The following is a 14,219-nucleotide window of genomic DNA, read 5'->3' on the forward strand; positions in this document are numbered from 1 at the left end:
GCACATCGCTTACATGAAATTTCGATATTACAGTATATGTATCGATTATTATTATTTATGTTATTTATTAATAGTGGGACTCCTGAAACTAATTTAGATATGATTTAGATTTCGGTGATCAGCTGTTCACAGCTGCTCCAATCAAGTGTGTAGTGGGCCCAGAATAAGTAAAGAAATTTGGGCCGCACTAGGCGATTTAATGAAGTCAGTTCCAAAGATATTTTGATTTAGATTTCATATCATTGTGCTTTATTGACCGTTCTTCATAATTCTTTGCTTAAGTAAGCCCAGCTAGAGAACATCCAAATGAGTCGGAGGCGGTGTCTATTTCATTTAATTCTTCACTAGGACTCCATTCCCGGTGGTACCACCTAACTCTATTTCGTATTTTGTTAAATTGCAGCAATTAAAAGTTGCTGATATCCCGAATTCTGGATGCCGCGCTGCAACAACGAATTGCCGATAGTTTTGCACTATCGCCATCGCTTCGAGATGAGTGAATATGAGCTCTTACTTACCGATGACGATTCATTGTAAATATCGAATTTTTTATTTACCGCAAACTGGTTTGTATTTAAAACTATCAGACTAATGTTTAATTTTGGATAATATTTGAAAAAAAACACAAAAAAAGATCAGCCGAGGCCGATCGGATGGTGAGCGAACACATTATATTAATGGGAAAATTTTCAGTTTCCTACCTCTTACCGTGTTGGCTAAGCGTTGAATACCAATTAGTCACCCAGCCAAACAGTTATATATATTGAGATTTATATAAATATTTTTGAACCAATATATTCTTATGTATGCAAATATTAATTAATAATTTATTTACATTTTTATCATGTTGAAAAAAAAAATCATTTATAATATTTTGTATTGTATTAAATAATATAATTTTTATCCAATTTTAAGGAACAAAAAAGGGCATAGTGGCACACGCTTGCAATTGTATTATTTATACAGCTTTTAAATATATAACAGTTTGCGATAAGTGGAAAATTCAATAATTACAATGAATCGTCATCGGTAGTTAGCAGTTATCATTTGCTCATTTCGGAGTTTTGACGATAGTTGAAAACTATCAGATATCGGTGCTGCACGACATTCGGCAATTGTGCTGCCAATGGGTTATTAGGGTCTTCTAAGTGTTTATATTTAATACCCTACATAATAAAGTCAAGCTTTATTAACGGAAACTGAATCCTGGTAAAAAAATAAGTGGATTAGACACCCCCAACGATTCATGTGGATATTATTTAGCTGGGTTAACCAAACCTAAGATTATCCTTAATTGCTAACCTGTTTTGAAATACGCAAAGCTTCGCCGCTGGATATGAAACCCTTCTGAAAACTTAGTAGAATAGACACTAACCCGACTCATTTGGACGTTTTTTATCTAGGATAACCTAAGCAAAGAAAAAATGTACAATTACCGTTATACCGATGAGCGGCACAAGTATCGATATACAAGGTATCGTAGTCGGTTTGGCGCCAGCAATTCCGCATTTTAAATTTGCTAACATCTTTTTCTATACTATAATAAACACTTTTTTGTAATATTTTATTACAATATTGAGAGGCAAGTCTGCTTCGTTTAACCGCGACCCAATTAGTGCATTGCAATTGTATTTAAAGTTCTTTGCTCTGTGGCCAAGCCAAGCAGAGCGTAACCGGGTCCAACAATGGCGACGCATGCATTAGGCCTAATTATGATTTTTTTATGGATTTAAGCCAAGCTGTTGTCTATTATTCCTAATTTACAATGGAACAGTTGGTGGCAGCACTTGTCCATTGAGCCAAGCCGCTCGGTTTCATTATAACAGCAGTTGGCTTGAGTTTTAACTCAACTTGAGCGCATTGTTGACTGCGAGTCGCGACTCAAATTCTGCGCAGCCAGCGGCGCCTTAAAGGGGAGAGTTACTGTTGCCTGCTGTTTGCCACCCCCTGAGACAAGGACTCTGCTGCGCAGTTTGACTCGGTTTTGTTTACAAATATTCCATCGTGCTTGCCGCTCGTAACGGAGTCCTTAGAGATTTGAAGGCGCGCCTGTTGCGTGCGCCCGTTGGACGTTGCCTTAATGGATTCTGCTGCGGCCTCGATTGCTCTGGTTGCCCCGATAGACCGGCTGCTCTTTCTGTTTGTGATAATCTAATTATGCGGTCTTCTCGAGCTGATTATCAGCTGTGCCATTGCCATTTTATATTCTCCTTATCAACTGGACAGTCCTTCGTCCTTCGTCCGTCCTCCGGCTGGCCATTACAAAATAACATAACAAAGATTTATTTACAAATACCATAATAAAAATCACAGCAAAACAATTAACTAAGCAATTTAGGCCAACAAATCAGATTAATTAAGAACAATAGCCAACATTCAAAAGCCAAATGACATTGGGCGTTTGGTATTTGGGACACTTGACAAAAATGGTCTATGAAATTTTAGTTCTCATGTCTCATATACGAAATTTCTGTCGACTGAGGGATACTCTGTAATCAGGTTTTCAAAAATTATATACAAAATTGGGGACAGTATTTTGATATTTATTGATTTAATGTTATTTATTAAATTAACTATCCTGAAATTTTCGAATTTTCTAATATTTCTTCGTTAAATTGTTTATAAAATTAGCCGAATAAATGAATAGTCAAAGTTCTGCGATGAGAAGGAAATATTTTTCCTTCTGCCCTTTTTTTTGTTATTAATTATTTGTAAATTACTTTTAAGATTCATATTGTCTTTAAGGAAATAAAATACATCCATAAACATAAACTCGTTCTAAGCTATTAGGCTTTTTTCGTAAGCCATAGATTGATATAGCTTCTAAAAATACAAAGAGTGCATGTACATTTTTTTATTATTATTTATTTTATTAATTTCCTTTTTTTGTCATTATTTAAAAGTGGACTTTTTTAAGGAATTGGAATTATCTTAACTATATAACTAACCAAAAGCTTCTATATAAACTATATAAAAGCCTCTCACTAAAGGCCATTATGTTAACATAATTAATAAGTGTAAAATAATTTGGTTTATTTTTTAAGCTATCTGTTATAAATATACACAAAGCAAATGCTTAAGAAAAATAATAAAATAAATTGGATTTAATAATCTTTGTATGACTAGGCGACATGAAAATGTGAACCTTTTTTATTTTCTCATTACTCACACTGATGTTGATAATGAGTATAATAGAAAACATTTAATTTTAATTGTTTAGTTGAAAAAGTTGTAAAATTAATGAAAGAGAATATAAAAAACTTTTATGAGTTATATTCTTTGCAAAAGGGTGAAAGCAACTTGTTCGTGGTTTTTCATAATAAATTTTTTCGCAATTCTGAGAACAATTTTCACTGCATATTTTTCATTCGCATAATGCTTAATCTTAATTCAGTTGGTTTGCTTTTCGCGTCCCGTGTTTCAGGCGAAAATTTCACTCAGGACATTCGAGTGGGCGGCCGCTGCGAAAGCGCTCAGAGTAAAATGGCAAAATAACTCATACGCCGTGTCGGCCGACGTTGGATACGTGTTCGGGTTTCAGTTCGTTGATTCTTTGGCTGTGGCGATACGGCTACGGGGCACTTGGATTGTGATTTGAATTGTAGAAAGCGCGCAGTTCGCATGCGAATGTCCTGACCGACGGTTGTGTAGCCGGCCCAGCATCCGAGCAACCGCATCATTTAAAAAACTCTTCGAAAACTGTTTTTGAAAATGTAAAGTAGCCACGAGTACTGGAAATAATATAATATAATATTCCTAAATACATACTTGTATCGTGAATGTTTTTCTTAACTATTTTTTTCTGTGCTGTAAAAAACGATCAACAAAAAACGGCGACAAAATCCAAAGTGTAGAAAGAAAGAAAAGAAAATTACAATAAATGTTATTAAATTTTATTAAATAATCTTGAGCGTGACAAATTGCTTGCGTCTAGTAGCTGTCACATCAGGGGCTGATTTTGGGCTCTGCGTATATATTCAAATCTAAACAGGTGAGTGCACCGCATAATTACCGCAAATTTCATTTTGGGGTGAGGCGTCGACTTTGCAAACGGTAATTGCATTACCTCGCCAACCGCGCTACCGCTTCTCAGCCCGAAAATATAAACAAGTAATAAAAAATGTTGCAGTCAGAAACTCATTACTTCCATTTACAGGTGGGAAGAAAAGGCTGATTAAAAAACAGAGTCTGCTTTAAAAAAAAAAACAACTCAACAATTTATAAAAAAGTTTGGAGTTTCGATTTTGAAAAGTGTCCATGCACAAAAATAATATTCATCTCTTTTTACTTTGATTACACAGCGAAATAATACCCTTCGAGTTCTCACATTACATTCATTCGTCGTTAGTTCGATTCAAATTAAATTTTGCGGTTACCCCAATCAGAGGCGATTTGTAACCAACTCAAAAGGTTGAGGAATGTTTTATTTGTTTTTTTTTTGTCAACCTAATTCAATTAGGTGCCCACCAATTTGTACCGCTTACATTTTACTTAGGGGCAAGGGAGCTGCCAGACCTCTCTCGGGACGGAAAGCTTCACGCCGTGGGTGTAGACAATATCTAAGACAGGAGCAGAGCTATTTAAATTCGCAGACGGAATTAAGCTCATTAGCATATTGTCGCCGGTCGGTCATCAAGTTCACGGGCAGATGTTCCAATTTCCCATTTTCCAGTTGCTAAGTTTTCCACTTGATTGATGAGTCCAGTTACAACCCAAAACTGCCGCCTCATACTCGGCGACAAGTCTCCAAATTTACCTGCTTCCGCTGCAGAGCTAGAGAAATGAAACGCATTTAACAAGTAGATGAGTTTGCCGTTTGTCCAGCGCCAATCAACATCCGCTTAAATCTTATGTACTATATTTCCTTTGTTCCTTCTATTTCGGTTCTCAGAGCATTCTAAAGCAAAACATTTGTGACTAAATACAAATTTGTAATGTATTTATTGTGAGGAAGACTTAGCCTTAGAAGATCCAACTAGAATTTGTAGATGTCAATACTGGGTAGAGATTAAAAATTTAGCCAGCAACTTCTACATGAAAATATGAACGCATTTTCACTTAAATCGTCAAATTAAAATAAAAAGTTGAATTGTATGATTAAAATATTAAATATATAAGACAAGCCAAGGCTTAAGCCAAAACCAGGGTTGAACAATGTGTATAGCTGGGATAATGAAACGAACCTTAAGGCTGGGAGCTGGTTCGAACCATAAACCAAATCCGTTTATTTGGGGCTACAGACCTGTTAAATAATGTGAAACTGGATCAAAAATTTTTGTCCCAACTGACTGATTGCTGATCAAAAGTCAGTAAATACACTTAAGTTTTTGAAATTTGTTAACAATTATACCTTGCGATTTTTATTATGAATATATCAAAAGTCTACGTTTTGCCGATAACTTACGGCCCACTTTAACGTCTCGCCAAAAACTTATTTTGTTTTCAATTATTTCTTTAAAATGTTGAGCATATGTATTTCAAATTTCCGACTGATACCGCATCCAGTTCAAAAGTTACCGATTTTTGCCAGAAACTTTAGCCAATCGAATCACTGTGCATAGCTGGACAGCTTCTTTGTGGCAAAGTCTTTGCCTCATGTGGTGTTAGAAAGGATTTTTGATATGTTCCAACCGCAAGTGCGGAAAATGATGGAAAAAGGTTCCAGCATCGGGCTCATCGGACTCATTTTCAATGGGGATCAAAGTAGTAAATTAAAGTTTTTCCTCGGGCGGAAAATTGATTGCAATGTGATGGGAACTGGCAAATACTCGCTAGCATAATAAACTTCGTAAAATTATAATTTATGATTTCACGGCTTATAAGAATAGATTAATTTTTGTGAAATGCTTGAAAATCAACCTGACGTCGGCTTGATTATACAGGTAAGCTTGTGAATTTGAAAACTAGAACACCAAAGTAGTTATCCAAGGTTTCGTTTCAAAGCAAGCTAAAGAAATTTCAGAGAATATGAACTCGAGTTAAACTGATTCTTGGAAAAAACTTGAAGCATTCTCCCTTTCTTATTCACTTAGCGTACAACTAGCGTACACTTAGCGTAACAACGTAAAATATTTCAGTAGTTATTATAAAATATGAGTAAGCGACTTGTTTCTACGCATTTTGCAATCTTTGAAACTAAATACATTAATAATGTATAAAATGTGCATAATAAATATCCATTTTTATTATTATTATCTCATTCTTATGAGATAATTTTGTGCAATCAGTATTTTTTTTCGAAGGAATCCGATCTTATAATATGCATTGTTTCTTTTGTTTCAGTTGAATTCGTTTATTATTTAATTTCAATATGCACCTGTTAACGAGCTTTAAGTTTTGGGAACGTGTCGCAGGTACTTAAGTGAATTTTAATTGGGTGAGGCTTGTTTATGGGAGGGGAGGGGTTAGGGGGATAGGGTAAATCAACCTTGAATATTTTTTGAACAAATTTCTCACTTACTCCTTTGACACGCGATTTCGTTTCATATAATGAAGAAAAGCTGAGAAGCATGTGATATGCATTTAATTTGAATTCCTAATTAATTTGCATTTAATGTGAGGACTTTTCGTCGAAATTTAATTGGCCTAATTAGGTACGACATGGCCGTAAATGTAACGTGAACATTCACGCATTAAGTGATTAAATGAAGACTTTGACCCATAGAGCGAAGCAAGTGAAACGAACTGAAGTGAAGTGAAACAAATGCGAGATATGAGAATTGCGCATTGAGTTAATGAGGCAAATGTCAAATTTGAATGGGTTAAAAAATGTCTTACAAGCGCGACAACAAAGGGAAAGTTGCTGCAAGGGAGCAGGGGGTATCCTGAATAAAGATACTCTTACTGGTTAAATGATTGAGCTGGCCGCAGTCTTTAAAGTTCATTCGAACGCTATGGAAGAATGAAATTTTTATAAACTTTTCCATAATGTCTTAACAAGAATTTAACGCTTCAGGCAAGGAAAAGCCAGCATACCCCCATCAAAAAAAACCCAAAAAAAACACAACCAACCTTCTACACTAAGGCAAACAGACCAAGATAAGGCATTAAAAACGAACAGCATTGGGTTGTTCGGCCTGCTGATGCCCTGTAGCTTGGCATGCCGAAATATTTCTTATGACTGTGGGCGTGACTCAAGTCTCATGCCGTTTCATAGCTAATACACCTGTCTTTGGCAGCCATATAGGGTATGCGTATGAAAAAGCGTCGCAAAGCGTTGACTTCTCTTGAGTCTTGCATCACTTTGGAAATAGGAACAGAACCGTAAAAATGCCATAACGCACAGTCAAAGCCAGCTGGAGCATGGGCACAGGTGGGCGTGGCATGAGGCTGACCGAAAAAAAAAACACACACACACTCGGCTCATCTGCTGGCTGCCGAGCAAGCCACAACCCGTTCCCACCCATTGTCTATCTCTTCCGCCTCGGCCTTCCTGTGAGCCCAGGCATTCACAATGTTTTGCTTATTGTCCTGCTGTTAGTTGGCATCGCAAGTGGTGTCCTCCCAGCAATTGCAGTTAGATAAGCGTATCCAGGCCCTCCACCCTTCCCCATCACCCTTCTCTACACCCTGCGACCCCTTTGTGGGATTTTTGTTCTCAGCTAAGCAGCTCAGCCAAGAAGATGCTGCATACACTGTGGCGCCAGTTAAAACAAATTTATATGTACGATATATATCTCAAATGTACGAGCACAAAGAATTCCTGCGATTGCACTGAAACTTTGCACTGACATGTGGCTTGGTCAAGAATCTGCAGCATGGCAATTTAAGGAAAAAAAAAAGGTATCTTAATTTTGGTGCATAATAAGCTACATGTTTTATGTCCTCGAAGTAGTTCAGACTTCGTACAAAAGTTTCCTTTTGCCTTCACTTTGAGCTGCGATGCTAAGAATTTTTTCACAAATGAAAAAGTTATATCTTTACAGTTTCTTTGAGGTCAACAAGTTCGCAAGCATCTTAGCCAATAATCAGTTTTTAAATTATCCTCATTGACCAGTTTGCAACAAATTTAAGTTGACTAAAGACTATAAAGAGACTATTTAATCCGATATCAAAGAAAACATAGTTGAATTCGAATTTTCCTTGAATATGTAAATATCATAAATTGTCTAGACGTTATATATATTTTGTTGTAAAGGCTTCCATATCCTAAAATCTTTTTAACAACAAGAATATAATATAAAGAAAAGAAGGCACAGGAATTAGGCCAAGAAATCGAATAGCGGTAATACGGGGGCGTAATAAAAGCATACATAGTATATACAAAATTATACTAACCAGATTTGATCACGCAAGACATGTTACGTAACGTGGCATAAATTGAAGAGCATAAAAGGAAACTAAATATTATATTGAAATGACAACATTATTTATTTAAAGCTCTCTCTTGCATTTAAGATTCTTTGCGTTTATAGACACAGATGAAAATAGTAAAAGTCACATAACGTCATGTAACGTGTAACTATTTGCTTGCAAATATCTTGGAGCCAAACTCTGTTAAAACAAAATAACTTAATATTTGAATTTTCTTTTGTGTTTTCCATGAACACCAGACGTACGATTCCAGCATGCATAGTCCAGAAAATACTTAGATATATTATTAAAACCCAGATAAAGTGTTTTATTTTTTAATGAATAAAACAAAAATGTTATTTTGTGGCAAACAGAATCCAAACATCAACTGGCAAAAAATATGTCAAGATTATGTACAGGCTTTCGATCTCTAAACTTCGTGTTCAGTAGATCGATCTATAATAAGTGATAACAAGTGATGCCATAAAAATTATTGTCCTTTGCTGACTGCTCAGATAAAAATCAACTGCAGCATATTTTATGCAGGCTGTGTCCAGTGCAAGTGAGAACGTCGCGTCTTACTGACTTCCTGATACTCTGCTCACAATGTAAAAGAGTTCGAATAGAGTCTGTTTAGTTGTCCAACCAAGAGAGTGTTTCTTGACCTGTGACTGTAGAAAGACTTAAGGCGTGGCAAATAATATTATTAATATTATTATATTTATCATTATATAGGATATACTTAGCTACCAACTGTCAACCTGATTTCTTTGACAAGCACTGGCCACAATAGCTTTCGTCCATTTAAGTTTCAAATCTTTAGCTGCAAAATCATTTATTGGAACAGACGGACATTGCCCAAAGCAAATATGCCTATTTCCCTTTTTAACCAGAGTATATATGTACATTTGTATAAAATAACATGAAATAAAAAACACAAGGTAAACACGTTTAAAATTTGTATGCGCTACCCTCGCACCAACACACACACACACACCTAGTCAAAGCTTATGCATATCATGAAAAATTTATAACATTTTGCCAGCGGGCGGTTTTCAGGCCTGCTGTGACTCTAATGTGTGTGTGTGTGTGTGTAAATATAATTGATTGACATTATTTAAGCGTAAAGACAAAAAATTTGCTAGTAAAAAAAGGATATGTAAATTGTTTTTGCACACACAGCGTGCCTGACATGTGTTCCCAAAAACAAAAACTCCAAATTGTTTTTGCCTGGAAGCGGCTCAGTTTCGATATTTGACATACCAAATTGTGACTTTTATTGAAATTCGTAGCGGTTTCTAACAAACATGTCATTCAAATGCATTCATAAAATATTCGCCAATTATATTATACATTTTATACAAATTTATGAACTTTATATATCAGGAGCCGGCTGAAATAAATTCTAGCTGCATATTACCTTAAGGTCAAAGTATTTTATTTTTTAATGACTTTAAATAAAGCAAGAATAGTGTCAAATAATCGAACCAAATGGTTTTGTACTAAGTATATTAAGAAGATTCTCGCACTCGCGAAATTGTTAAGAATCGGCCGCTGGGACTGGCATACGTTTATGTTGATGTTCATTTCAATTGTTCAAGCGCTTATTGCTGTTGTTATGGTTGTTCTTTATGGGTAAATTAAATATGAATTGTCCTTTTTGCAGCCTACAGAACGCCTCTGCTCTCGCTTGCCTCACAATTAGTTAATTGACTTAAAATTGTTCATTTCGTTGTTGTTGCCGGTGGTGTTGCTGCTGCTTGTCGAGATGAAAGTAAAGTTCCATTCCTCAGAAGCAACACGCACAAACAGATAAACAAGCAAAGAGACGTCTCGAGAGAGAGAGAGGGAAAGAGAGAGAGGCAGAGAATAGTGAGAGAGGTAGAGACAGAGAGTGTATGAGAAACAAATGTGGTGCAAAGTCACTTTGAAGTTCCCCTCACCCGCTCCAACCACAAGTCGTTGTGAGGTATGGCGGAGTGGTGGGGCAGCGGGTGACGAGCTGGGTACTGGGGGCACGTTGGGGTTTCCCTGCCTGTGGCAATTGCTGCTGCATGCTAATCGAGTCAAAATGTGCCCAGGAGCTGCTTCCGTCTACATTACAAGATGTGCGGTTGTTCTTTTCGTCGTGGCTTTTGTGAATAACTTACGAAGAAATTAAACTGTTTTTGGTTTTAATATCACACACACACACACACACACACACACTAAAGCTGACTGTGTTAATTATTTGCTGTGCTGTAAAAAATGGCGATGAACTAGTTAATTGAGGCGCAAATGTAACAAAAATTTGCTGCTGCTCTGAGGCTAACTCACTTTGGCCCTTAGCCATTTGTAAAATGTCAAAAATGAAAACTGTTTGTGGCTAAACACGCACACTTATACCAGCACACCCAGTCACACGCCCCCCCCCCCCCCCTCCCACCCCACACACACACACAGACAGACAGCGCTAAGCAGAGTTATGAGCAAAATTGTATTGCCTGCGACTCGGAGGACAGTCAAAAGTCCGCTCAGGCATGTTCCAAATTTGTCTTGGCTCATGAGGGCGACTCAAAGCGCACTGTTGGTCGTAAAGGGGGCAAGTGGTAGGAAGGATAGGGGGGGGGGGGGGGCTGGGTGTGTGGCTGCAAATAACAAGGGAGGTCGACCACAGCTTGTTGCTTTCGACTGGGGCCCATCAAGGCCAAAACGGTTTGTCCGCCAGAATAGTTTGCTCTGCATTTTAGCCTCACGAAATTGCGCACATTCATTTCCCTTCCAGGAACACGGATACAGTCAAATGAACAACGCTTCTCCAGCATAGCCCCTGCTGCGTAAGACCCACTGGGCCTGGTCTTAAGAGAGTAGGTTAATTGCGAATTTATCAGCTGTTGGGGGTTTTTTCTGGCCTTGTTTTAAGTCCTCAATATATCTTCGTTGCAAGCCACTAATTCTTTCTAAAATTAAACGGTGCTTGCATGTCTTTTCACATATGTATATATAGATATATATATTCTTGAAGTAAATCCTATGTGAGAAATCTGGCTGGTGTTACCCGGCGTTGCCAAGTGTGTCTCTAAATGTAGCTTTTTTTTAAATTTAATTAAATAAGTGCCAAAAAGAATTTATTAATGGGTTCAGAATGTTTTATAACGCGCATAGCAGCTATGTTATGTATCGCCAGGCTTGTAGAGTAATTTGTAAATTTGGGACAAACAGTATTATTTTCACTTTTACAACTGGTCGGAAGTATATTTAAGCTATCCAGTTATTTCACCCTTTCTATAATTTAAGGTGAGTTTTAAGTCAATCGATTAAAAGGGTAAAAATTACAACCAACAGTTTCCGCTCGTTTTATAATAAAGAATATTGCAAAATAAGTTGAAAGCCGTTCGAACGATAATTAAAACTTCGCCCATGTAACCTTTGTCCTAAGTTTTTCACCGGAGGACGGTGCCCTTTCCGAAAAGAACAAAGAATGGTCTTTCGAATTAAAAAAAAATCTCTGAAAATGAGCTCAAATCGTATCGAATAAAGTTAAAAAAAAAACACAATTTTCCACACTTACGGCATTAATTTTTCACAACTTTGTCTTTATATGTCCCCACATTTGAGTAAACAAAGTAAACAATTACTACAATATGAACTGGATCGCAGCATAAATACAAAGGTTCCGAGTATATAAAAGAAAATAAATGTATTCAAGAATAAAAGAGAGGCAGCAATGGAAAAGTATTGATTGCAACCAGATTTTCCATATAGATTTATCTTCACTTTTAGAATTTATTGATGCCAATTGAATAATTAAATGAACTGGTTCAGTGAGCTCTCTAGCTGCCTCAAACACTGGTTCTTATAGCCACATATTAAGATATTGAGAAAACGTTTGGGAATTTTTTATTAAGGGAAGCTACTGCAATTTTTCTTTGATTTTGTTAGAATCTAGATCATGCGATTGTGAATCAGTTCAGCTATGTATTCTTCAGACACTAAATTTTAGACAGAAGTTCAATATTATGTCGTTCAACTCTCGTTTAACCTTAAAAACAGCTTCGCAAACTAGTTTAAAACTTAGATTAAGTTGTCGCTAGCATGGGCCAAAGCAACAATTGTCATAGATTCGCCAGGATTTGCGCCCAAGTCATCTCGTCTCACACGATTAAGCCTAATTCAAGCTCAACATCAACGTGCGACTCGTTTGCTTATTAAAATTTATGATTTCCTTCTCTGCGCCCGTGTGTGGGTGCCTTTGTTTGGGCTTGGGGCGGAGCGTTGTATGATGTGTTGGAAAAGTTTTACAACTTTTACCAAATTGTAAAGTACGCCCCTCAAGTACTAAAACTTTTACGCCTCCAAAAAGTATGCAATGTGCATGTTACAGTCGTCAATTGTACTCATGATCTGCATGTGTGCGTGTGCGTGTGTGTGTGTGTGTGTGTGTGTGTGTGTGTGTGTGTGCGTGCATGTGTGTGCGTCAAGTCAAATGTCACAAAGGAGCATGCTGCTCAAGCAACGGGAGCAGCATAAAAAATTCAACAAAAGAAATGTGAAAATATGTCAGCGGGTTAAGCAGCAGCTGAAAAACAACGTGCTGGCGCATGCCGTTTGCCCATGGAGCAAGGGGCGTGGTCGTGGCATTAAATTATGAACTCTACAGTGAATGTGCCATGTGGCAGACGAGGGAATTCTGGGGCAAGGCAGGGCGTTCAGAGTTTAGGGGCGTGGACAGACACAGAGCACATATAGTTGCAGTGCGACAAGCAACGAAACGTGAAAGTCACAAGTTGGCAAATCTCTTTTACAATTCGCAACAATTTCACCAACTATTCGCCAACTATATAACTCAGCTTAAACTCGACAAAAGCTGGGTAAATAAATTTCGCGATTCAATGTTGTCGTTTATGTTCTTAAAGCAAACTTCAGTTTTTGGACTATTTTGGAAACACTTTTGCGTGTTGAAGCGCTGTTGCATGTTCATGTTTAGTCTAGAACATAACTTGTGCTTAAATGCTGAGTAGTTCCATACACCCGCACATGCATACACACAGACACACACACACACACACGTACACGCATACACAGTCACCCTGAGGGAACAGCCAAAGGCTAATTTGATTTTATTAATGAAATCATTAGTAGAAATGACAAAACGTAGCCCCGAAGGTAAGGCTGAAGTCAGGACACGGCTGCAACCCGGTCAGCAGTCGACCTGACGAAATGAATTTAATGTAGCATGTGAGTGGTCGTAACCGCTATTCCTTTTTTTATACCCTGTACTCATCAAATGCACTGAGTGGGGTATCATACCATTTTGAATCCTATCCATCTAATATGAAAAGTATTATATTAAATGTGATTCACAATTGTAGCGATTTAATAATATACTGTAAATTCGACTTATATCATAATGAGTTAGATAGTTAGTGATTGTTTAAATGTTCTTCGATATTTGCCTATTCCCAGTATATAGATTTTTATTATTATTATTAATAAATGTATAGGATATACTTGTAAATATCAAGCTAACATTTCAAACAATAAACGGTCTACTAGAGGCTTGGGGTAAGACAAATACCGTATTCAAACAATAGCCCGGAATTCGAGCCCGCATCCACGTTGTTCATTTGACGAAAATTCTGGGTCACTTAAACAATTCATTTGCCGTGAAATACATTGTCAATGCGACTAAATGTTTGTAAAAAAAGTCAATCTCCTAATACAAAGCATCCTGGATTAATTGCCATTAAATTTGATAGATATTTATCGAAAAAGGGAAGTAATTCCGGGCAGAGCACCATTGTCTGGCATATTCTTCCTTCTATCTATGCAGAGGGTATTTTAGTTTTGTGACAAAAAGTGTAATGCATTGAGGGAAATATCTTGGACTTGAAGTATATATATTCTTGATCAGTATGCTAACTTCAAACTTTGTTCTCCAAAGAGAA

The 14,219-nt window shown here is 37.0% G+C and overlaps 1 protein-coding gene across 1 annotated transcript in view; it reads left to right on the plus strand.

Annotated features, from left to right (window-relative positions):
• Positions 1-3,857: 3,857 nt before the first annotated feature.
• AstA-R1 (allatostatin A receptor 1) overlaps positions 3,858-14,219 on the plus strand; it is a 148,126-nt gene continuing 137,764 nt past the window's right edge. Inside the window, exon 1 of the mRNA XM_064698877.1 lies at positions 3,858-3,991. The gene's annotated coding sequence lies outside the window, so the exon portion shown is untranslated. The remainder of the gene's footprint in view (positions 3,992-14,219) is intronic.

This window comes from Drosophila montana, unplaced genomic scaffold (assembly GCF_035044405.1).
Source record: "Drosophila montana isolate Dmon_TW-CO22-7 unplaced genomic scaffold, ASM3504440v1 contig_1624_1, whole genome shotgun sequence".
Classification (NCBI taxonomy): domain Eukaryota; kingdom Metazoa; phylum Arthropoda; class Insecta; order Diptera; family Drosophilidae; genus Drosophila; species Drosophila montana.